The sequence below is a fragment of the Ovis aries genome, chromosome 26 (assembly GCF_016772045.2).
Source record: "Ovis aries strain OAR_USU_Benz2616 breed Rambouillet chromosome 26, ARS-UI_Ramb_v3.0, whole genome shotgun sequence".
Lineage (NCBI taxonomy): Eukaryota > Metazoa > Chordata > Mammalia > Artiodactyla > Bovidae > Ovis > Ovis aries.
The window spans coordinates 12,101,853-12,128,293 of NC_056079.1; the positions used below are offsets into that span (position 1 = coordinate 12,101,853).

Genomic DNA, 26,441 nt, shown 5'->3' on the forward strand with positions numbered 1-26,441 from the left:
CCCTTCCAGATTAATAATGACAAGCTAACTTAAAAAGTGACAGAGAAATAGCAAAAAAGTAGGAAATAATGAAAACAAGTGAATGTTTTGCTAAGGAAATGTTTATTACTGTGGTTCTCATCATTATGAGTTAATTACAGGCTCTCAGCAAATATCCCATTGTGAACTCAGAGGTGCAATATGTTTTATTTGAAAAAGTGAAATAGTGTTTTCCTTTCCAGTATTCAGTTGTATTTCCTGCTATTTTAAGACTACTCAGTGGTACCAGTGTACTTTGACAACCAATTATCCCAGCATGCCTGTGCTATGTATTTTAACTATAATGCTTCTTAAAAGCTTGAATTGCAAAAACAAAATTCTGTCTTAATTGATCAGATGTGTATCGAGAGTTGTCTGAACACTATCTGTATAATATCTGAATAACCCAGCTGACTTACAGGAGCAGACAGAAACACCTGTTGGAATAACACATGCTTTCTTCAAGGTTCATGTTTTACAATTTTTCCTTCAGATTTTCTTTTCTCCAACATCTTCACTCTTGAGGAAGGATGACATGTCACACCTGAATTCTGGCCATGCTAAGAATAAAATGTACCATAGTCCATCTCTAGGAGTTCATATCCTGATTTATCGAGGATAGTAGCGATCTGACTATCACAGTTACCAGTATTGCCGATCTCCAGCTTTGCCCACATCATCTTATTCTGGCAAACATGGTTCGAAGCATGGTGTGGTCTCCATTCTACAAACAAAAGGCGGCTTTGCAGAGTAAGAATTCTCCATGTTAATGTTGCCCTAGCCTGTTAACTACAATTCAGTGTTGAAAAGCTTGTGTCTGTGATTGATTCAGGCACAGGGCCATTGTTTAATTTACTTTGGTTTGATTTTTTTCCTTCACCCTCCCAACTGGCTTCTCTAGATGAGGAAAGTCAGACAGTAGTTACTGCTTTGGAAAGAAAAGATAAGCTGAACACTTTGGAATGCATTTTTCTAACGCTCCTTCTCCAAGTGTTGCACGACTGTATCAAATTTCTTTTAGACTTTGATAATGAGAAACAGACAATTCAGTAGAAAATACCAACAGAGAGATTTTCAGTAATAGAGGATTTCAGAAATGCACATGGTTCTAAATGGCACTGAGATTATGTGCTTTAGAGTTCTGAATCTTTTATTTTTTCCATGTTTGAGTAGGCACTATGGTTGATTATCAGGTTGAGGAAGGGCAGAGGGCTTGCCTGCTCATTATAAATGTACATGTGTGTAAAATTTTCACACATAATATAATATTTCAAAGTTATTTTTATGGAGACTCAGGGGTCTCAGAGCTTAAACAAAACTGCTGATCATTGGCTCCAAGAAATACTTAGAAGGAATTATAGTTTTTGCTTTCTTTTTTTTTTTTTTTACATCCTATGGAGTCATTTGCAGACTTTTGGACTACAGATCACATAATGTTTATTTATTCAGCTGGCTTTGGAGATTTAAGCAATATTTGGAGACACATAAGTCTTTGCCTTGCTTAATAAAAAGAATACTCAACGGTATAGGTACAACATTTTTATATACAAAATGTCCTTGCAAACAGAGGTTAATATTGACAAAAATGTAATTTTGAAATTAAAAATAAATAAAACAATCCCAGAAAAAATTCATCCAGCATCATCTTTCTTAAGGAAATGTTAGCAAGCCTTAGGTCTCCCATGCTATAATGCTTGAAAACACATTAGGTTTTCCAAGAACACTGTAAGCAATTCTTGCATTATTCTACTCTGATCAACTACAACAAACAAGGCCTGGGTCACCTTCTAAGAATAATCACTTACCAGAAGAAATGTTATTTTGTTGGTATTATTAGTAAAGATTTATATCACAGAGTCAACTCATTCTTGTCTATGAGAGAAGGTAGAATAAATATTTCATACCTGTGGCTTTTGAGGAACATTCTGCCTTTCAGTCCTGAGGCAGGCTTTCAACATAGATGCCAATCAGAAGTCTTTAACAGATGTAAAATGCATCTTGCCTTCTTGTCTTTGAAAAATATAAGGATCTCAAGATGCACCTGAAATATTCATTATGTGGACAATATTCCAAGCAGAGCTGGAACTTGCTGAGTATATCAGTCACTATTTATTTATTCAGGTTTTTCTGTCTTTTCCCCGCATATTGCTAATACTTCCTAAATCTATGACTTGTCAAAATGTCTTTTCTTTGTAGTGTACTTACATGACTAAATTTACTGATAGCATTTAACATCACAAACAGTTTTGTTTGGTTAGCTTAACAGTTTAATTGAAGAATATATTTGTGCCATGAATCATTTCCTTTTACTTCTATTTCTCCACTTTTCCTTTTTTGCCTGCCTCCCCCTATCAGTTTAATAAAGCAGAGGCTCTATTGAGAAATCAACCTTTCAATGGGTTTCTTTGTTAACATCTGATTAGTAGAGATGAATTTCATTGTCAGTAAGATGACAAATTTGTACAGTTTTATCAGTGGAATTTCTATATGCATTGCTACAATAAAAGAGCTTTGAATCATAGAAGACCACAAACATATCATTTTGCCCTATACTGGATTTCCTTGTAGCTCAGTCAGTAAAGAATCTGCCCGCAGTACACAGGTTTGATCCCTGGGCTGGGAAGATCCCCTGGAGAAGGAAATGGCAACCCACTCCAGTATCCTTGCCTGGAAAATCTCATGGACAGAGGAGCCTGGTGGGCTGCAGTACATGGGGTCACAAAGAGTCGGGCACAACTGAGCAACTAACACTTACTTACTTACTATATTTCTTATGAAGTCCAGTAAAACAGTTAGATTTATAGTATATCATTTCCATTTATCAGATGATGTACTAAAACATATTTTCAATTTCCCTTTTCCATCACCTTTTACCAACATCACTGGTTTCTTTTTATTTCAATCTAAGCTTTTTCAAAACTTTATAAATGCCCTCCTTCAAGAAAAAAAATACTATACATATGAGTATATATTAGATTGGCCAAAATTTCAGGCTTTTCTGTAACATCCTACAGAAGATGTTATCTGCCATATATATATGCTAAGCCTCCTTGTCGCAATAAAAATAATGGCAAAATGAGTTTTTCGGGACTTATTATGTTCCAGGCACAGTAGTAGATAGCTTCCTTTTTCATGTTTCCTCAATTTAAATGGAATAAAAAGTATGTATTTTTTGTTAATTGTTGCTTCATTATATTATATGTAAAACTGTACTGTATTTCCTTTATTTTTGTTACTTGATGATCTTGATGACTGAACAGTCATATCCAGTTTGGATCAATAGATCTCCGTGTCCAGAGGAATAAAATATATGAAAACATTGAATAGATTTATTTTGTTTGTAAAATAGTATATCCCATTAGAAGTAAAGATGATCTCAGGTCCCACTGAAGTTATCATAGGCAATAAGTAGAGGTACAATCAATACAAATTTAAGCCAGACATTAGGAAGAATTTCATGTGAATAATGTGTTTCAGAAATATGAAAAATGTTGGCAAGTTTCTGAAATCTTTATAGAAAATTGTAAAACTGTATCTATGTGCTGATTTGTATATATTCTCACCTATATGACTTTTTAAAATATACTACTGTAAGCCTAGTTTCATAATTTAGGAACCTGAAAAGAATGGAGGTCAGAAAAAAATTAACAGTTCAGGTAAATATGTTAATTTAAGCAATACAAAGATGAATTAGAGTGCTTCTATGACTGGGTTTGTTCCTTTATTTGATTCTTTTTAGCTGAACATTCATACTTCTTCAAAGAACTCTAAGCAATGCATTTTTAACAAAATCAGAATGACTGTTACTTTCATGAAGATTTATTAATACTGACTACTAGATAAAAATGTCAAAGACAGTAAATATCATGCATAAAAAGCATAAAGAAATGCTACACTGGTTTGAGGACAAATAGGAAATGTAATTTACAGTCTGAGTAGAAAATGAATTTCTAGTAATGTTAGGCAAAAAACAAATTATGGGCAAAAAACATGAATGGTTCTCATGATACCTGGATAAAAAGGCAAAATTGAAACAAATTTGGATTCTCCATGATATACAAATAAGGCTGACCCTGAGCAAGACTGTGTCCTATTCTTGACATTGTGCCCTAGGTACCTAGCCCCACAGAGCCTTTCTCCTGGATCCAGGCATCTCTGAGTACCTGGCCACAGACAAGAATTGTTATTTTAGGTTCCTACTCACGAAATCTTTTCTTTCCTGACTTCCATTCTTTAATGGCAAAGGTTCTCAAACCACTTTATCATGCTTCTCTCAAGGTTTTATATATCCCAATCTATTTTTACTTTCCAGTTGAAAAAGACCCCATGATATTTAATAAAAAATTCTTGAGGAAGAACAAAATACTAATTAAAGTATTACTAACACAGCAATTATGGGAGAAGGCAATGGCACCCCACTCCAGTATTCTCGCCTGGAAAATCCCATGGACGGAGGAGCCTGGTAGGCTACAGTCCATGGCGTTGCTAAAAGTCAGACATGACTGAGTGACTTCACTTTCACTTTTCACTTTCATGCATTGGAGAAGGAAATGGCAACTCACTCCAGTGTTCTTTCCTGGAGAATCCCAGGGATGGGGAAGCCTGATGGGCTGCAGTCTGTGTGGTCGCACAGAGTCAGACACGACTGAAGCGACTTAGCAGCCGTAACAGCAGCAACACAGCAATTATACACCAAGCTGAGTAGTAAACAATTATAAAATCTAATAGTAATGTTACAGATACATTCATTCATATACGTTTGGCTGCAAGCATGATCAATTCGAAGCAGCAATAATAACCATGTGCCCTTCCCCAGATTTCAGGAATTCTGAAAATTTCCATGTGAATCTGAATAGCAGGAGCATTGCAAAGCTCCCAAGCATTGAGTGGCTGTCAGATGTCTTTGTAGAATACAGATTTAGAGTTTTCAGTTAATTCTGGTAACATGCTAATATTAGTTTATGAATAGCACCTTCTAGCAACTCAGCAAATACTAGTGAGTATCCATTAACCTCTAGAAATTGCATATTATTCAACTGTAAGAGTCAAAGATGAGTTTTCTGTCCATCAGGCTGAACTTTGAAGTTCCACAGAAGTCCATAGGGCATGCTTTGAGCTGTAGGGACCCAGCACAGCTCACTGATAATGAGCTGATAGGGTCTGAGGCTATTCCCAGATAGAAATTACTTTTTCACCCTTGTTCTTTTGGGTGCTAATGACTATAAAGTTGAAAACCCCAGGCTACCAAGAAAAAAAGAAAATGAGAGAGAGTTATATCTCAGTAAGTTTCAGAGATCTGTCTGACCTTGCAAAAAAGCACCTTTTAATCAGGCCCTTGTATGTGCGTGTGTGCGTGCTAAGTCACTTCAGTCTTGTGCAATTCTTTGCAACCTTTTCGACTGTAAAGCCCACCAGGCTCCTCTGTCCATGGTGTTCTCCAGACAAAAATACTGGAGTAGGTTGCCATGCCCTCCTCCAGGGGATCTTCCCAACCCAGGGATCGAACCCAGGTCTCCCGCATGGCAGGCGGATTCGTTACCAACTGAGCCACCACAGAAGCCCAATATTCCAATCACTTTGCACAAATGGTTTGACATGTTCAGACAAGTAGATGTCATCAGAGCCCTAACTGAGTCATAGAACTGACTCGCTGCAGAGCAAGTGGCAGAAATAAATGGAAGATGCTGCCCACTAATGTGACATTGATAATTCAAAGTCCTGGGGAAAAGGAGGAATATTGGAATATTGGGGAATCCTCAATGCTCAGAAATCCCTTAAATGGAGCTTTCTGTGATTAACTGGCTCTCACCCACCTCAGTCAGTGTTTTCCAAAGGACATCCTCCATTTTTCCAAGACTTTGAATGGTGGTGCTATAAGTGGTGCTTATAGATAAGAATGATTGCATCAGTTTCACCTGAGCAATGAGATGGACTCTTCTGGATGTTGACTAGTGATGAGCTGTTTAGGTATCTGCTTGGACCATGGGACTTGGATCTTACTAGCCATTGTGGGGAGTTAACTGTTATTCCATTGATAAATACTTCAAGGAAAAGCTTTGTCCTGAACCATTTAGATGGTCTTTCCAGGGAAGCCAAGGACAGGTGGGAATGTGGTTACTGATTATTTTCTCTTTCCTTGTTTCTTATTTTCTTCTGTGGCTCTCTTTGATGACGCTGGTCATCCTGAAGGAGACAAGCAGGCAGGAAGACATAAAATGTATTTTTCACCGTGGGTTTTAGACAGTAGATTTTCTGATAAAAATTCTAGTCTGGTTGACCTTCAGGGCTCTTTGTGTTTGATCATGGACACCCTGACAGTGGGGTCATCCACATGCCTACACAGAGGATGGTAAAAATGAGGGGTTGAAGCCTTGCTAAAGCACTTTCCTCATTGATAAAATTGGCAGTGACCTTAATCAGTGACTCTCTAAGCTTTTTAGCACTGACAGAAATATCTCCTTTTTTCCACTCTGTCTATTTCCATCAAATGCTTTTTTCCTCTGATCTTCAGATACGATGTGTGTCCCTGGGTTTGTTGAGCTTTAGAAATCTAGTCACTTCACTCTTCTTTCATTTGTATTATGATTCTTATCAGAATCCTCCCAAATACATCTTTAAGGAGACTTGATTGGAGAAACCTCAAAATTATAGAGATATATTTATCTATAAACATAGAAATTCCTCAGTGTAAGGCCATTTTAGATGATCAGTTACCACTGTTCATAAACCTGAAAAGAATATAAATTGCTGTTATACACTGTATCCATTTTCCATAAATCTTAGTTATTTTCTAAATACTTCCAAGAAGTATCACATTATCACAAGCTGAAAGTAGTTTTTGCAAGAGTGAAGTTAATAGTAAATGATTATTTTAATTCACTTAGTATTTGGAAAACATAATGTTGATTGCATGGCTAAACTCAGTAGCCCCTTCAAGTAATTACTTTCTGTAAATTAACATGCTATTTCTCTCCTATAATTTTCGAGAAATCAAGCTATAAACTATAGCTAGATCGCCCAAGTCACAGTCATTCTAGAAGTTCTAACATGCTTGTGGTTAACTATAAGGTGATCAGCTGTGTGCCAGTCTAATCCATAGTTAGGATGGACTGAACAATCAAACAAATTTCTTTACTTTGGGGGTGTTTATCTTCTATAGATGCTGCCTTGGGTTGTTTTGTTGGCATAGAATTACACTTTAATAAAAGTCCTATAATTTTGAAAGAATGAGAAGTCACTGACAACGTATATTTACAACTGACAACTTTAGGAAGGATTATTGTTCTAATGATTTACTCTAATGTATGATACCCAGGAAGGTTGAGTCCTGAATCATTGCTTAATATTAAAGATCTCTCAGATAGAGGGCTGCTTTTTAGGAAAGAGAAATAGTTCATCAGGGACAATCAGTTCAGTTCAGTCGCTCAGTCATGTCCGACTCTGCGACCTCATGAATTGCAGCATGTCAGGCCTCCCTGTCCATCACCAACTCCCAGAGTTCACTCAAACTTACATCCATCAAGTCAGTGATGCCATCCAGCCATCTCATCCTCGGTCGTCCCCTTTTCCTCCTGCCCCCAATCCCTCCCAGCATCAGAGTCTTTTCCAATGAGTTAACTCTTCGCATGAGGTGGCCAAAGTACTGGAGTTTCAGCCTTAGCATCAGTCAGGGCTGATCTCCTTCAGAATGGACTGGTTGGACCTCCTTGCAGTCCAAGGGACTCTCAAGAGTCTTCTCCATCACCACAGTTCAAAAGCATCGATTCTTTAGCACTCAGCTTTCTTCACCATCCAACTCTCACATCCGTACATAACCACTGGAAAAACCATAGCCTTGACTAGACGGACATTTGTTGGCAAAGTAATGTCTCTGCTTTTCAATATGCTAACTAGGTTGGTCATAACTTTCCTTCCAAGGAGTAAGCGTCTTTTAATTTCATGGCTGCAGCCACAAGTGCTATGAATTTTTAAGCAAATATTTAGCATGTTTTTTGCTGCTGCTGCTAAGTCGCTTCAGTCGTGTCCGACTCTGTGCGACCCCATTGACGGCAGCCCACCAGGCTCCCCCATCCATGGGATCCTCCAGGCAAGAACACTGGAGTGAGTTGCCATTTCCTTCTCCAATGCATGAAAGTGAAAGTGAAGCTGCTCAGTCATGTCCAACTCTTTGCAACCGCATGCACTGTAGCCTACCAGGCTCCTCCATCCATGGGATTTTCCAGGCAAGAGTATTGGAGTGGGTTGCCATTGCCTTCTCCAAGTATATACTCTAAAGGCATATAATTATGAGCAATGAAGGACAGTTGTTGTCATTATATCAGGGCTAAACAATTACAATCAAAAGCTATTGTGTTTACTTTGATATTGGCAGGCCTCTGAACTGATAATTCTTTATTATGTTGTTTGATTAATTAAAAATAACAAATTTAAAACTTTAATGACAATCATAATTAATATTAAAATATATGTATTCATATCCCCCAGAGGTTATAGCAACTACAAACAGTAAAATCTTCTTCAAACGTGATTGGCCAATGACATCATTGGCTGTATGATGGTGCTGGCCATTAATTATAAAGACCCAATGATACTCATTGGAAATAATGAAAGAATCTTGATGAAAAAGAAAGCTGACAGAGGTAACAGAATAGTACTCAAGGTTGCAAAAAGTTTTATGCAGAGCTGCAGATGAGAATCCTTGTCTCTGAAGAGGCAGCGTAATGGTCTGGTACAGAAAGCATGTTTCTCAGAGTCAACCAAAAGGGGTTCCCATTCCCCTCATCCAAGGTGACTTGCGAAATATCTAACTGCCGGTCTGTGCACAGGCACAGATACAGATGATGGCTGTAAAAATCCGTGCTGATGGTCATGTGTGATTGACAGATATCAGGTCAACCCTACCATCCCCAAAATTTTTCTGTCATCATTTTTGCATCTAAGTCAACAAACAAATAACACTTTTCTACTAACCCTACTTGAATTTCAATGGATTCCACTCTTGATCACAGCCTCCTCCATATACCTTTTCTCTCTTGTCTTTCCCCACTCTTCTGAGCCTCCTTCCTCCTCTCTGACCTATTCCCTCGCTTGCTTTTCCCTTTCCCGTGACTGTGATTCTGACCCCCGTCCCTCCCTCTTTATATTTCACACTTGCTCCCTTGGCCATCTCATCTGATTCCATTGCTTTAAAATGATCATGTCTCACAGAGTCTAGCTTCTTTTGCCTTTGATCCTTGGACCAGATGGGTTCTTCTGCTACAGATCCCCAAAGTAAAGTCTGCTCCTTATCATGGATTAATATGACTTTTCGTATTGGTTTGTCCTGATAAACTAGGAACTTCAAGAGGGCTAAGCTCCTGTTTCCCTTATTCAGTGCTGAGTCCCTGGGTCTAGCATAGAGCTGGGAAAATTTGCAAGTGACTCAACTTCTAGCCCACAGGTTGCACCTGAATTCCAAATCCTCTGAAACTGTTCTACAATGAAACTGAAATGTATCCATCACCCCTCTCCCCCTTTCCACTGTGTTCAGTGTTTGTACTTTGGTCACTTGTCGCATTTACCTGGATCACCCTCTGCATTCCACCCAACATTTTTAAGAAATCATATTCTTCATTCTCACCTGAAGTCCAACCTCGCCCATAAAGCTTCACCCAGTCTTCTTGTTCAAAGTAACCCACCTCCTCATTCCCATAATATTTGATCTATACCTCTTCCATGACACTCACCAATTTGGGATATTTATTATACTTTTTTACTTACCTAATTTCCTTAGGGAAAATGTAGTGCATTATACATTACCTATCTCCTGTACCACCTGGTACATGCAAGGATACTTAGCAATTGTTTGTTATATGAAGGATTAAGTGAAAGTTATCATTTTATAATTATGTAGAATGCATCATAGTATAGTGAATATATACAGCTACAGTAAAATAAATACAATAAAACAATTTTCACTGTAAAACAATTTTTCTGTTTTGTACTCTTTCTCCAGGCTTGGACCACAACCAATAGCTTCACTTGACAACTCTAAAGCACAAACTACCACAAAATTGACGGAGAAGACAGCTTTTTGGTAAGTTCCATGTACATTTTTAAATCTGATTGTAATCAAAAAGTCTCCATTCTGTTTCAAGCCCTACTTCATATTTTTTCTGATATCCTACTATGTTTTCTTAGAGATTAGAGATTCAAGTTTCTTGAAAACTTGGAAGGAAGTTTTCAAGAAAATGATTACTTCTTATAGACACTAGCATGAAACCTTTCCATTTTGACACAATGCTGAGGTGGTTGTATATGTTTCTGAAATGAACTTGTATCTTGTGTACATTTGATTGAATATAACATTCAGGAAAATGTGTAAGTTTTAATTGCACAGAGCTCAATTCATTTTCAATGAGGGAGCAAACTTATGTAACTGGGACCCAGTTAAGAAACTGAGTGTTACCAGTCCCCCCTACTCAGTCTCCCAGCCACTGTGCCCCATCTAGTCCCACTCCCTCCCCATCACCCTTTTCCACCCCATCAATATCAGTTACAGCAAAGACCTTCAAAACTACAAATTAGTTTCCCCTACTTTCAAGTTTTATGTGCATGGAGGGACTATCTTTTTAAATGGCTTTAGACTAAAGACCAACTTGGAAAAGTAAACAGGAAAACCAAGTGATGTTCTATTTATGTAACAGCTGTTTTGCCAGATAATTTGACAGCTAATTGGAGTCGTATTGCTTGTATTCTTAAACCCAGCAAATATCACCTGTTTTAATTGGAGGTCACTGCTGATTAAGCACTAGACTTGGATTTTTTCCCCTCATTTTTGTGCTTAATAAATTATAGCCTGCCCAAGATCAGGAAAGGTATTCATCATGTCAAATGTTTATAGCAACTGTCTTTTATAATTAGAGCAAAAGATTTTCTTTTAGCATTGACTGATTAAATTGGTAATTAACATAAGATGAAAATTTTGCACGGTTTCTCAAAAAAAAACAAGAAAATAGATACGGGTACAGATAAATCAGGTAAGGCTTAATAACACATTTGTTAGAGGCTTTACTATATTTGGCATAGTAAATGAGTAAAGGGATCACATTTCTTTATTTCAAGATGAAACTATCTTTCCAGTTATCTGTTCCAGAGAAAGCCTTACTAAGAGCTTCCTAATTTCTGTTAATTTTTAGGCATCTTCCCAAGAAATTGCAATTAAGCCCTTACACTTCAAATGCTCACTTAATGATTCAGATAGTATCTTATTGATCGAGATCCTGGGGAGAAAGATATTAGAGTTTCTATTTATTCTCAATTTCCAAAATAATTGTTACTGCCCAACTCCTTTTATACTATTATTAAATGTTACGGCTTCTCACCCTACTTTGTTAATTTTCATTTTGAGACAATTGGTGCCTTTCTTAACAATAATTTCTTTCATCCAAATCATCTCTTTACATCTAGTGTAGTTAATGATCTGTAAATCACAGGGCAATATTTTATCTAATCTTGTCCATTATTATTCATCTATTACCCAGAGAAACTTCTTGACTTAGCTCCTAAATTTTAGGATACAATCCAGTTTAGAGACCCACAGCCCTCTCTATATATTACATCATTCCAATACGTTCCTGAACTTGTATTCAGTCATCTTTAATTGTGTGAATGTTATATACAAGGAAAACACTTAAAGTAACATTTCCTAATCAAGTTATATTTAAAACTACTCAGTGGGATTCTATTTAGCATAAAAATATGATATTTTAAAGCATTTACTGAATTGGAAGATTCAAAGTTGTGTTAAAACATATAATTCAACAATACTCCACTTCTTTCAAATGTTGGGAATTACAAAATAGCTACTTGGAATATATTCCATTCCATTATTAATATGTGTCAGTGTGAAAAACAAGGAGTTTCTTTCTTTAATAAACAGTGTCAACCCCTAATGACCCCCTGCCCTTTACTCAAGAGACAACCACTGTTCTAATTTCTACTACAGTGATTTGTTTCACTTATCCTTGTACTTCATTTAAATAGAGCTCCTTAAATGCAGTGTATCCATTTTGCTTCTGGCTTTATTCATTCAATATAATGTTTTTGAGTCTCATCCTATTCTTGAGTACAACAGAAATTAACCTTGTAACAAATCAACATTGCTTCAGAGTCTGTGCTCCTCTTTAACTCAAACCAGAAACATATGAATGTTCTGTTTGTCCCAAATCTTCACCAGCATTTGATGTTACTGCTCTCCTGGGTTTTAGCTTTTCTTATGACCTCTCTGTGGCTTTAACTGGCATTACTCTAATGATTAAAAGACGCTTACTTCTTGGAAGAAAAGTTATGACCAACCTAGATAGCATATTTAAAAGCAGAGACATTACTTTGCCAACAAAGGTCCATCTAGTCAAGGCTATGGTTTTTCCAGTGGTCATGTATGGATGTGAGAGTTGGACAGTGAAGAAAGCTGAGCACCAAAGAATTGATGCTTTTGAACTGTGGTGTTGGAGAAAACTCTTGGGAGTCCCTTGGACTGCAAGGAGGTCCAACAAGCCCATCCTAAAATAGATCAGTCCTAGGGGTTCATTGGAAGGACTGATGCTAAGGCTGAAACTCCAATACTTTGGCCACCTCATGCAAAGAGTTGACTCATTGGAAAAGACTCTGATGCTGGGAGGGTTTGGGGGCAGGAGGAGAAGGGGACGATAGAGAATGAGATGGCTGGATGGCATCACTGACTTGATGGACATGAGTTTGGGTAAACTCTGGGAGTTGGTGATGGACAAGGAGGCCTGGTATGCTGTGATTCATGGGGTCACAAAGAGTTGGACACAACTGAGTGACTGAACTGAACTAAACTGAACCCTTATGAATAATGATTCAGGCATATTTTCTTGTGCCATTCACATATCTCCTTTTTTTGAAGGTGTCGATTTAAGTTGTTTGCCCTTTAAGTGTGTTTGCCTGATTTGTGGGAGCTTTCAAAATATATTTTGGATATAAGATCTTTGTCAGATTTTATGGCTTATGAATATTTTAGTTTAGTCTGTGGCTTGTTTATTTTAACTATGTCTTTTGTTAAACCAGAGCTTTTATTTTGATGAACTCTTATTGGGTTGGTTTTTCTTTTATGGTTAATGTTTTCAGTGTCCTCTCTAAGAAATATTTGCCAACAAGTATGAAAACTTCTATAGTTTTGATTTTTGCATTTGGCTCTGTTATGATCTGGAATGAATTTTTGTACATGGTTTGATGTCAGGATTGAGATGCATTTTCTTCACATTTTATGCAATTATTCTACCACAATTTATTGAAAAATGATTTCTTTCTAAGTTGAGTTGCTTTGGCATATTAGTGAAAATAATTGCTCTTGTAGATCTATTCCTAAACTGCTTTTTTTCTATTTCATGGATCTATTTTATTATCCCTGTACCAGTACCAGTCTAGCCCGGCTATGGTAGTCTTGAAATCAGATAATGTAAATCCTTGATCTGTGTTCTTTTTCATAATTGTTTTAGCTAGTTCGGATCCTTTACATTTCCATACATATTTTAGAATTCACTGGTCAATTTCTACCAGAAAAAAAAAAATCCTGTTGGAATTTTGATTGAGATGGCACTAAGTCTGTAGTTGAATTTGAAGGAAAATGACTGGTTTAATAATTTTGAGTCTTCCAGTCTCCTTTCATTTAGATTTTTCCCCCATATTTTTTCCTTTTCAGTTTAGAGCTTTTGTACATCAATTAAGCTTATTCTGAAATATCTTTTTATGCTATTATAAAATGAATGAAAATTCATGCATTTCCCATTTCATAGTTTGCTGCCAGTAGTAGAAATACAATAGATTTTTAAAACATTGACCTTGTATCCTGCAGTCATTCAGATATACTTACTACTTCTAGGACTTTTTTTCTTTCCATAGGTTCCCTTAAATTTTTATGCAAATGGTAATTTTGTCGATGAATATAGAATTTCACTTCATCTTTTCCCATTTCTATGCCTTTTCTGTATTTCTCTTTCCTATTGTTCAAACTTGGACTACCTGATCAATGTGGAATAGAAGTGGTGGGAACAGATATTTTGCTTTGTTCCTAATCTCAGAAGAAAATGTTCACTGTTTTATCATTAAATAGATGTTAACTCTAGGTGTTTTGTAGATGTCTTTCAAACTAAGGAAGTTCTGTCTATTCCTGGTTTAAGTGGGTTTTTCTTTTTTCTCTTTAATAATAAATAGGTGTTGAATTTTGTCAAAAGCTTTTCTTCCTGCCCGTATTGAAATGATTATATGGTTTTTCTTCCTTTTCTGATAATTTGATGGATTAAGTTGATCTTTTAAGTGCTAAACCTATCTTTCATTCCTGGGATAAATCCCCATTTGATGGTAATGTATGACCATTTTATGTAATCCTGGATTTGACTTGATAATATTTTCTTAATTACTTCGGTCTATATTCTGGAGTAACACTGGTCTCTGACTTTCTTTTCTTAAAAATTTTCTGTCAGGTTTTTATTATCAGGATATTGCTGGCATCTTTAAATGAGCTGAAAAGTGTTTAAGTATTTCTTCCTCCATTCTTTTCTTAAATAACTGTGTAGATTTATGTATCTATAAACTTTTGATGGAATTCACCAGAGACTCCATCTTGCCTTGGACTTCTCTGGGTTGGGAGTTTTTAATTACAAATTCAATTTTTAAAGGGAGTTATTCTCATTTTTTTCATTTTTTCTTATGTTAATTCTGGTAAATTGAATTCTTCAACATTTTTATTTCATCTGAGTTGGCAAGCGTTTTCACACAAATGTTCATAATGTTTCTTTATTATCCTTTAAATTGCTATATGAAATATGATCATATTCCCTCTGTCAATCCTTAATTGGCAATTTGTGTTTTTCATTTTCTTTCTTGATCATTTTTGCTAAAGTTCAGTACTTTTATTAGTCTTTTCATAATACTAACTTTTGAATTGCATTTTTTCTTGCATTTTTTATCTGTTTATAATTTTGGTCTATTTTTCACTACTTCTTTTCTTCTTTCTTCAGTTTTAATTTGATCTTCTTTTTTAATATACTTAAGGCAGTAACATAGATTATTAACTTTAAAATGTTCTTCTTTCCCAAGTATTTTTATTACTACAAATTTTCCTTGAATCACTGCTTTAGCTGCATTACTCAAATTTTCATTCACATTTTCATTGTAATGTACTTGAAAATATTTTCTAGTTTACTTGAAAATAAATTGTGATTTATTCTTTTACTTTGAATTATTTAGAGGTGTAGGTGTATACTGTTTTAATTCCAGGTACTTGAGAATTTTTCTAAATCTCTTATTCTTATTGATTTCTAATTTAAGTCCACTGTCATTAGAGACATATTTTGTGAGATTTCTATTTTTTGAAATTTATTGAGACATTTTATTTTTTTAGTCCAGCATCAGCAGATCTATCTTGGTGAATTTTCCACATGCTTTGGAAAGAAATGTATACTGTGAAATTATTGGATGTGGTATTATACAAATATTAATTTATTCAATTTGGTTAATCATGTCATTGAAACTTTCTATATCCTAATAATTGTTTATCTACAAATTTTACAAAACACTGAAAGAGAGGTGTTAAAAGTCCCAAGCTATACATGGTTTTGTCATGTTCATTTGTTCTGTCAAGATTTGCTTTCTGTATTTTTCAATTTCTGTTATTAGGTAGGTACATACACATATACCTCTGTTAGAGTTCATATAAATTCCTAATGAAATAACCACTTTATCATTGTGAAAAGTTCCTCTTTTAATCTAGCAAGAATCCTTGTCTTCGTATCTGCCTTGTCTGATGTTCATAGCATCACATGACCCAACTTTCACCTATTGTTTTCATTGTATATCACTTTCTAGTCTTTTGCTTTCAGTATGCCTGTATTTCATGATGAAGGTGAATTTCTTGAGACAGTGTGTATTTAGTTCTTCAATTTTTTCCAGTCTTCCTTATAATCAGAATTTTTAGCTCATTGCATTTAATAGATTAATATTGCACTTGAAGTCTGTAAGTTTGCTTTTTATTGGATTTGATTTGATAACTCTATTTTCCCTTTCCTGCTTTGTTTTGGGGTTCATCAAATTTGGTTTCAATATACATGCTAATTCTTCCATTCAGTCTCTTTCAGTTCAGTTCAGCTCAGTCACTCAGTCGTGTCTGACTCTTTGTGACCTCATGAATTGCAGCACACCAGGCCTCCCTCTCCATCACCAACTCCCAGAGTTTACCCAAACTCATGTCCATTGAGTCAGTGATGCCATCCAGCCATCTCATCCTCTGTCTTCCCCTTCTCCTCCTGCCCCCGATACCTCCCAGCATCAGGGTCTTTTCCAATGAGTCAACTCTTTGCATGAGGTGGCCAAAGTACTGGAGTTTCAGCTTTAGCATCAGTCCTCCCAATGAACACCCAGGACTGATCTCCTTTAGAATGGACTGGTTGGACCTCCTTGCAGTCCAAGAGACTCTCAAGAGTCTTCTCCAACACCACAGTTCAAAAGCATCAATTCTTTGGCACTCAGCCTTCTTCACAGTCCAACTCTCGCATCCATACATGACCAATGGAAAAACCATAACCTTGACTAGATGGACCTTTGTTGGCAAAGTAATGTCTCTGCTTTTCAATATGCTATCTAGGTTGGTCGTAACTTTTCTTCCAAGGAGTAAGCATCTTTTAATTTCATGGCTGCAGTCACCATCTGCAGTGGTTTTGGAGCCTCCAAAAATAAAGTCTGCCACTGTTTCCACTGTTTCCCCATCTATTTCCCATGAAGTGATGGGACTAGATGCCATGATCTTAGTTTTCTGAATGTTGAGCTTTAAGCCAACTTTTTCACTCTCCACTTTCACTTTCATCAAGAGGCTTTTTAGTTCTTCTTCACTTTGTGCCAGAAGGGTGGTGTCATCTGCATATCTGAGGTTATTGATATTTCTCCCAGCAATCTGGATTCCAGCTTGTGCTTCTTCCAGCCCAGCGTTTCTCATGATGTACTCTGCATATAAGTTAAATAAGCAGGTTGACAATATACAGTCTTGACGTACTCCTTTTCCTATTTGGAATCAGTCTGTTGTTCCATGTCCAGTTCTAACTGTTGCTTCCTGACCTGCATATACTTTTCCTAATGTAATGGTTACAGTATAAATTCTTATCACAATTTACTATGTGTCCCATAATATTTTAAAACCATATATGAGTATAAATTATATTTGTTCCCTCTTTCCTGTGCTACTTTTATCATACATTTTAATTCCATATACATTAAGACACTGAAATATTATAGTATTATGTTTCTTTAAACAGTCATTTTAAAAAAACTGAGTATATTAGTTTGCCACTATTGCTGTAACAAAGTACTTGCTGAGTGGATTGTGTGTGTGCTAAGTCTCTTCAGTCATGACAGACTCTGTGCAACCCTATGAACTGAAGCCCACCGGGCTCCTCTGTCCATGGAATTCTCCAGACAAGAATACTGGAGTGGGTTGCCATGCATTCCTCTAGGAGATCTTCCCAACCCAGGGATTAAACCTGCATCTCTTATGTCTCCTCCATTGGCAGACAGGGTCTTTAAGGTGGGTTCTTTACGATTAGTGCCACCTAAGAAACCCACTGAGTGGCTTAATAAATGGAAATTTATTTTCTCACAATTCTAGAGATCTGAAGTCCCAGATCAAGATGTTAGCAAGTTATGCCCCCTCTGTAGTAGATGCTAAATAAAGCTCTGATCTGGGCTTGTCTCCTAACTTCTCATGGTTCCTTGGCTTCTGACAATATAACTCCAGTTTTCATATAGCATTCTTCCTGTATACATGTCTCTGTATCCAGATATCCCCTTTTCTATAAGGACATTGAGCATATTCAATTAGGATCAACCAGATGGTCTTATCGTAACATAACGGCATCTGCATAGAAACTGTTTCCAAATAAGGTCACATCCACAGGTCCTGAGGATTAGAACTTGACCGTATGAATTTTGGAGATGGAGATGGCAACCCACTTCAATATTCTTGCTTGGAGAATCCCCATGGACAGAGGAGCCTGGCTGGCTACAGTTCATGGGGTCACAAATAGTCAGACACAACCAAGTGACTGAATGAACATATGAATTTTGGGAAACACAATTCAACCCATAATACTAAGAAAAGAGGGGAGGAGTTCATATATATCCCTGTATATTTACAATTTCCCATGTTCTTCATTCTTTCCCATAGATCAAGTTTCCATCTGGTATCATTTCCCTTCAGCCTGAAGATATTTTTGTAGCATTTCTGGCAGTGCAGGTTTGCTAGTGACAAATTTTCTCAGCTTTCATTTATCTGAAAATCTTTGCTTTAGGTCTATTTAAAGGATATTTTATACTGGACACAGAAGTCTGGCTTGATAAATTTTTTCCCCATCACTTTGAAAGTGCCACTTAATTGTCTCCTGGCCTCCATTGTTTCTGATGGGAAGTAAGCCATCATTCGTATTGTTATTCTTTCATATCAAGGAGTCAGCTTAACACTTTTTTATATCTCAATCCATGTAATTCTTTGCTGTGAGTGACTTTCCTGTGCATCATAGCATGTTTGGCAGCACCTTTGGCTTCTACCAACTAGTTGCCTTTGGCACCCCACACCTACCTCCGCTGTGAAAATCAAAAGTGTCTCCAGTTGTCTCAGATATTCTGTTCATGTTTATCATTGCTAATGGTGGGAGAGCCTGGTTATTTCCAGTTATTCCCTTGGCCAAGTGTGGAAGATTTTCTGATTTGCCATAATGTTTAATGACATGCAAAATAATTGTAATGAATCTATGTTTTCATTTTTGGTATTAATAGAATTGAAGGACATGCCACCATCTTCAAGCTAGATAAATAAAATATACCCCAGTCTCTTATGAAGTGAACACATCTGGTTTCTCTAGCAAAGTGCCAGTTAATACCTATTATTGATAGCTTCTCACATCATCTTCAAAAACATTCTAGTTTTTACACATCATCATAAATCAACTACATGTCCATTAAAAAAGTAAAAAAATTCTAGTTTTGGAAATAATTTGCCTGGCTGCCTTATTTATACATATTAATAATAATGATTTTTGGTGGGAGAATCCTATATAACCCAATGTAATCATTATGTGACAATTTTTAGCATTAATTTTATACTTTCCAAACTTATTCCAAACTTTATTTCTTTTCAGTAATAAGATTTTATTTTACCAGTATGCAAGTCTGCATATAACCAACCTCTACATTTGCTAGTGCTTTGAAATAAGTTTAAATGTGGTCAGAATGTGATTTAAGAAATAAGCTGCAAACACAGACTAGACTTTTATTAGGATATTTCTCATATAGGAAAAAATTTTCCTATTTACTCACAGATGGCTCTTTGCTTAAAAGATTGTTTGTTTGTTTGTTTTTTAATTTTCAAGAGACAGCAAATTGCTCTCATGGTTGATTGAATTAACTCCATGGACTCTGCGACCAGAGTCCTGGCTTGCTACAAGTGTGGTGATGGATGGAGGCACTGATGTATGATTGGGAGGAGGAGTTAAGACATGTTCTTGGGTCTTAAAGCTCTCTTAGTTCCTCTGACAGCCATGCACATTTTAGCTATCATGACCTTCCTAAAAACACCCTTTAGAAAAACTATTTATGCAGAGAAAAATGTCCTATATTTCCTTACATTTGGAAAATCATGAGTTCTTTAAGGAAAACAGTATTTGAGAGTATATGTTGTAGCTCTGGCCATCAATATGACACTGCTAGTTTAAGGCATTGTATTCTCTGAATATTATTTCAGGCCATGTAGTCAATGCCTTGGTCATTTGGTAAACATAATGTAAGGCAGAGCCACTTGTTTATTATTTATTTCCTTTGAACATATACCTAGTTAATGCAAACTGACAACTTGAATAGTTACTCAGTTATTTCTCAATCACCCAGTGGTATATCCTGTTGAAGACAGTAATGTGTTGAACTTTCAAGTCTTATGCAAATGCATTGTATTTCCATCTATCTCCTGTTCAACAATTTATTATTTTTAGGTTTTCATACTGAAAATTATTCATAACCTACTTAATGTCAGACTTGTACCTACAATGAAATACAGAGAACACCTTTCATTAAGTAGAAGGTTTTCTTTTATGATAGTCCTTATAGAAGATTCAAATTGTTAGTCAGAGGTACTAATTTTGAGAGAATAGCAACTTGGGGGCTGTAATACGTTTCTTCTGTTTTAAAACATCCCAAAGAATGCTGTCAGCTCTAAGTTTCTATACCTAGTATCTTCTAAATCAGATCAGACCATTTTTATATAACGGTTGCAAATGTGGGCTTTTTTTTTTTTTTTTTTTGGAATGTTAAATCTGCTTCTATTTTTCAATCAATTTAAAATGTGTAGGAAAAAAGTGTTCTGATTGTATATTATCCAATTTTCATCAGCTGCCGGAAGGAAATGCTGTGAAAATCTGTGATTTAAAACCCTTAAAACTTCTGCTTGAAATGCATGTTTTGTTAACAACATTAGAGATGCAAAGTATCTTAAACAGAATTTTTATGTCTTTATTAATAGCATTTAAAAGTTTTAGGATTTCAGATATTCCTAGATTTGATTCTCCTTGATTTACAAGGACATGTATTTTGACCTTTCTATTTCTCTTTTTGGAAATCATTGGAATTGTGAAGGAAAATGGTAACAGAAAGAAAAAGAATTGCAATTCTAGAAAAACTACTATCCTTTCTAAGATTTAATGGAAAAACATATTTTACATAGGATATATAAATGACCATAAATAACAATAAATACTCAAAGCCCACTGTGAATAAATCACTTGCCTGTGAGCTGCATGAAATACAAAGATCTGGTCTTCCATGAGTTTGTAAGCTCGTTAAATAAATAAAAATAGAACATGCCAAAGGAGTAGTAGACTTCAGTGGTATAGGGATTTAGAAGAGTATAAATTGTTTTTCCTTCCTCTAAGACATCATGGCTGAAGTGGGATTAGAGTTAAGGGATGGAAGTAATGCCTAATAGTAATTCATAATGAAAATACTATTGAATACTAACAAATTTAATTGCAACATATTTTTATTAAACCTCAGCAACCTATATTGAATATGAAAAAATAGTGAAAATATGATATCAGCTAGTTAGAAGAGATGATTTTCTTTTTAATAGCTTTCTTTGGTTTCAAACTAATTGACAAAAACAGAAGTTCTGAAACTTTGTGTTAATTTGTATTTTATTTAGTTTTTCATTTTTGGTTTTGCCTGGGCTTCCCTGGTGGCTCAGAAGTAAAGAATCTGCCGACAAAATCAAAACCACAATGAGGTACCACTTCACACCAGTCAGAATGGCTACGATCCAAAAGTCTGCAAGCAATAAATGCTGGAGAGGGTGTGGAGAAAAGGGAACCCTCTTACACTGTTGGTGGGAATGCAAACTAGTACAGCCACTATGGAGAACAGTATGGAGATTCCTTTAAAAATTGCAAATAGAACTGCCCTATGACCCAGCAATCCCACTGCTGGGCATACACACCAAGGAAACCAGAATTGAAAGAGACACATGTACCCCAATGTTCATCGCAGCACTGTTTGTAATAGCCAGGACATGGAAGCAACCTAGATGTCCATCAGCAGATGAATGGATAAGAAAGCTGTGGTACATATACACAATAGAGTATTACTCAGCCATTAAAAAGAATACATTTGAATCAGTTCTAATGAGATGGATGAAACTGGAGCCGATTATACAGAGTGAAGTAAGCCAGAAAGAAAAACACCAATACAGTATACTAACACATATATATGGAATTTAGAAAGATGGCAGTGATGACCCTGTATGCGAGACAGCAAAAGAGACACAGATGTGTAGAGCAGACTTTTGGACTCTGAGGGAGAGGGAGAGGGTGGGATGATTTGGGAGAATGGCATTGAAACATGTATACTATCATGTAAGAAACGAATCACCAGTCTATGTCCGATGCAGGATACAGGATGCTTGGGGCTGGTGCAGGGGGATGACCCAGAGAGATGTTATGGGGAGGGAGGTGGGAGGGGGGTTCATGTTTGGGAACACATGTACACCCATAGTGGATTCATGTCAATGTATGGCAAAACCAATACAGTATTGTAAAGTAAAATAAAGTAAAAATAAAAATTTTTTTTAAAAAGTGAAAAAAAAATCAATGAAAGACAATCAAAAGCTAAAAAAAAAAAAAGAAAAAAGAATCTGCTTACAATGAAGGAGCCACAGGAAGATGCGGTTTGATCCCTGGGTTGGAAAGATCCCCCGGAGAAGAGCATGGCAACCCACTCCAGTATACTTGCCTGGAGAATCCCATGGGCAGAGGAGCCTGGCAGGCTAGTCCATGGGTCGGCAAAGAGTTAGACACAACTGCAGGACCTTAGCACACACGTCAGTCTGTGTTTATGTTCACGCAGAAGTAAGAAATTGCCCAAAAAATGTGATATATACACACACACACACAGAGAAATGTATTTTCTCACTTAAAACAAGCCAAAGATTATGACAACACCATAACAGTCATTAGGGGTTTTCCTCATCATTCACTATTTCACCCCTGTGATGTTCGACCAGGTCCAATAGAGCTGCTGGAGTTCCAACCATCACTTCCCTCTTCCAGGCCTACAGAGAGTGGGAAAAGATTAAGAAAAAATGCTAACCCTTCCTTTAAACAGGATTCAAGGAAGCATCACACTTCACTTTGCTTATATATCAGTGGCCAAAATGTAGTCAAATAAGCAAATCTACCATAAAGAATTTAGGAAATGCAGTTACCATGACTTCCTAGACTAAGGGATTTTTTTGTTCTTGCTATGTGATTGTTATAGAGATGAAGGAGACATTAAAGACTAAGATAGGCAAATATCAGTTTCTATCATTCCTACAAAACATTTTTTCATGTCCATGGTGCAAAATTGTGATATTGCCAAGTTGAAATGAGCCTGACTAACATCACTTCCTTACATAAGGTATATTGTTTGCTGGGCTGATATTCTAGGCATCCCCTGTGCTGGTTGCCAATTATATGAAGATCATGAAAAACTTCATCAAAAATGTCTAAGCCTAGAATGAAAGTGATGAATCTCTGGCTGTGTGGTTAATATTTGCAAGCATGTGTGTGTCATCATATTGGATGGATGGATGGATGGATGGATGGGGATGTTGTGTCCTTAGATTGTCAGAAAACTAAAAGGAGGAAAGCAACTGATGAGCCTGGAGAGACATGGGGAGAAGAGGAGAGGAGCAAAACTCAACTAATGAGCTGAAGAGAATTCTTAGCCATATCCTAGGGATAGTCTGGGCTTTCCTGGTGGCTCTGCGGTAAAGAATCCAGCTGCCAATGCAGGAGATGTGGGTTCAATCAATGGATCGGGAAGATCCCCTGGAGAAGGAAATGGCTACCCACTCTAGTATTCTTGCCTAGAGAATGCCATGGACAGAGGAGCCTAGCAAACTACAGTCTATAGGGTTGCAGAGAGTCAGACACAACTTACTGACTAAATAGCAACAAGGATACTCTAGTCTAACCAAAATGTACATCTGTCTGTATTGACCCATTCTGTGGGTCATCTGCTTTGTGCTTCAGGACTTTCTGCTCTGGAGTACTGTTTTAAGATCCTTATTATTGTTTGCAGATGATTCTTTATTTCCACATTTATAAATGTGGGGAGTGTACTTCAATTATAGTCCTGAGGAAGCTTTTTTCTTCTATGTTCATATCCTGATGTATTTCTTAATGAGGGAGTAGCTCTATCAACGTATCTCTTCTGAGTGCCTCCTCCTCTGGGTCTGCCTTCCAAGTCACCTCCAGTGTTGCCTCTGTCATCTGCAGGCTATCTTTCCCATCAGGTGGACGTTTACTGCCTTAGCACAGTTAACAGTCAGCTCCTCACATAATCTTAGATGAAAACAGGACAAGTGTATTGGGAAGCTTTGTGATACTGTGTTATGTTATCCCATTAAACATCTCTCTGCACTCAAGACATTGTTTCACTATGACACATTCAGAAATATGTAGGCCAAGCTACAGAAATCAACACTGTTTAGTGACCTAAATTCAAACAACAACATTCAGTACAATTTGAACAATGAGCCCTTGTCTTGGAACATCGCAGGCAAAAAAGAAAGAAAGAAAAAAATATCCCCAAGGAATTTTCAGGTAAAAGAGATTACCTCCAACCACATTAAAATTGCTTACAATGACTCTCTTCACTGAGTTAGAGGAATGTAAATTCCCCATTTCTCCCAGCAATACAACAGTCTCCTAGAAATTAGGTAGAATGAAAAGAAGATAGAGCAGTAATAAAGAAAATCTGCTGCCAACTTAGAAAACAAGATGCTGAGTGACCGAAATAGCTTGTAATCTATTCTCATGGGAACACATTTATAATAATATCTGCAGTACCATTTACATTTGTGAAGACATTATTTTTAAATTGCAGTGTATAGAAATAACAATAGTTAAGAAGACACACTTTGATTTTTCTTTAAAATACCTGTGCTCATCTAAGGGCTTCCCAGGTGGCTGGGTGGTAAAGAATCTGCCTGACAATGCAGAAGATATGGGTTCGATCCCTGGGTCAGGAAGATCCCCTGGAGGAGGAAATGGCAACCCACTCCAGTATTCTTGCCTGGGAAATCCCATGGACAGAGGAGCCTTGTGGGCCACAGTCCATGGGCCCGTAGAAGAGTCAGACTTGACTTACCAGGTAAACAACAATAGCATGCTCATCGAATTCATTTGGCATCAGAGATCACTGTGTAGAAACTCAGATGTGATTCTGGTGATATTTAGCAGAGGCCTTTTAGTTTTAATCCCTCTTATAAAATTAGTAGACTCACTTGTGGCACTTGGTTGATTGCACATTCCAAAGTAATCTGTCAATTATCAGCACCTGCAGCATGCCTTCATGCACATTCTAAAGTTAAGGGGAAAAATATGGGGTTTTTTTTCATGTTCAGATTGAGTTTTAAAAATAAAATAGGTGAACTGCTTTTTAGTGTGTCTAAGTTAATTTTTCAGATTCAACTCTAGCATAGTCAATAGGGAGGGGATAAATAGGATGGGATTTTCATTTGCATTGCCCTTCCTCTTCTCTGAAATAATTTATTATAATTTTCATGAGACTTGATAATATTATTCATTCACTTCATAATTGAAACGTTAAATGTTGCCTCCTGTTGATTCCTGACCTATACCAACCAAAGGCACCTTCCTCTCCTGCTCTCCTTTCTGACAAAGGAAGTTAGCAGGTTTGATATGCAATGTAACCTATACTGATGATTCTGGACTTATTTGTTTATAACATGGAGGTGAAGTCCCTGGCTTCTTAGAAATAGGTGGTAGATCGATTGAAATGATGTAAAATTTCAAATTTTATACAAATATTAAAAATTGTTACTGAAAATATGTATACAAACAACAAAAGATACTGGATAATTAAAATGTGATCATAATTTTATCAGTAAAATTTATCATTCTGATTGGCATGAAAGATTATTTAAAAATAAAATGACAACTTCTTATATTCAAGTTTAATATCCAATTTATAATAAGTAGTGAAGAAGGAAGAAGAAAAAGGAATGATACAAAGTCATTGAATGTCAGGGACATCGTCAGCAACTAGAGCAGTGCCTGGTACTTAGTAGATGCTAAGTAAAAATGTATGTAGTGGGATCTAATTCTAGACTTTGTAAGCAGATTATGAAAAAAAATTTCTCTTGCTTTAGTAAAGTTTCATATACACTCAGAAATGAGTTTTAGTTTGCCAGGTAAAATGATAAGCTCTGTATTTTTGGACAATATCAGTAAAATCTATAAAGCATTGTATACATCTCCTGCTGCTACTGCTAAGTCACTTCAGTTGTGTCCGACTCTGTGCGACCCCATAGACGGTAGCCCACCAGGCTCCCCCATCTCTGGGATTCTCCAGGCAAGAACACTGGAGTGGGTTGCCATTTCCTTTTCCAATGCATGAAAGTGGAAAGTGAAAGGGAAGTCGCTCAGTCATATCCGACTCTTAGCAACCCCATGGACTGCAGCCTACCAGGCTCCTTTATTCATAGGATTTTCCAGGCAAGAGTACTGGAGTGGGGTGCCATTGCCTTCTCCGGCACACATCTCCTACTATGGACAAATTCCAGTGCCAGCCTAAATGAGATTATAAAGACTAGAGTCAGGTCAATACGTCAGTCCCTAAAATATGAGACATATTGTATTTTATCTTATCATTCTGTTGTTTTATTCAGGCTAAGTTGGGTTGTAATGAGAATAACTCATTGAGCTGAAAGCCATTCAGCTGAGTCCAGCTCTTTGGGAACCTAAGGACTGTAGCCTGCCAGGTTCCTCTGTCCATGGAATTCTCCAGACCAGAACACTGGAGTGGGTAGCCATTCCCTTCTCCAG

The 26,441-nt window shown here is 36.7% G+C and overlaps 1 protein-coding gene across 1 annotated transcript in view; it reads left to right on the top strand.

The window, feature by feature from the left end:
- Positions 1-26,441, top strand: part of TENM3 (teneurin transmembrane protein 3) — a 2,757,765-nt gene that overhangs the window by 1,863,025 nt on the left and 868,299 nt on the right. Inside the window, exon 10 of the mRNA XM_060406900.1 lies at positions 10,013-10,093. The gene's annotated coding sequence lies outside the window, so the exon portion shown is untranslated. The remainder of the gene's footprint in view (positions 1-10,012; positions 10,094-26,441) is intronic.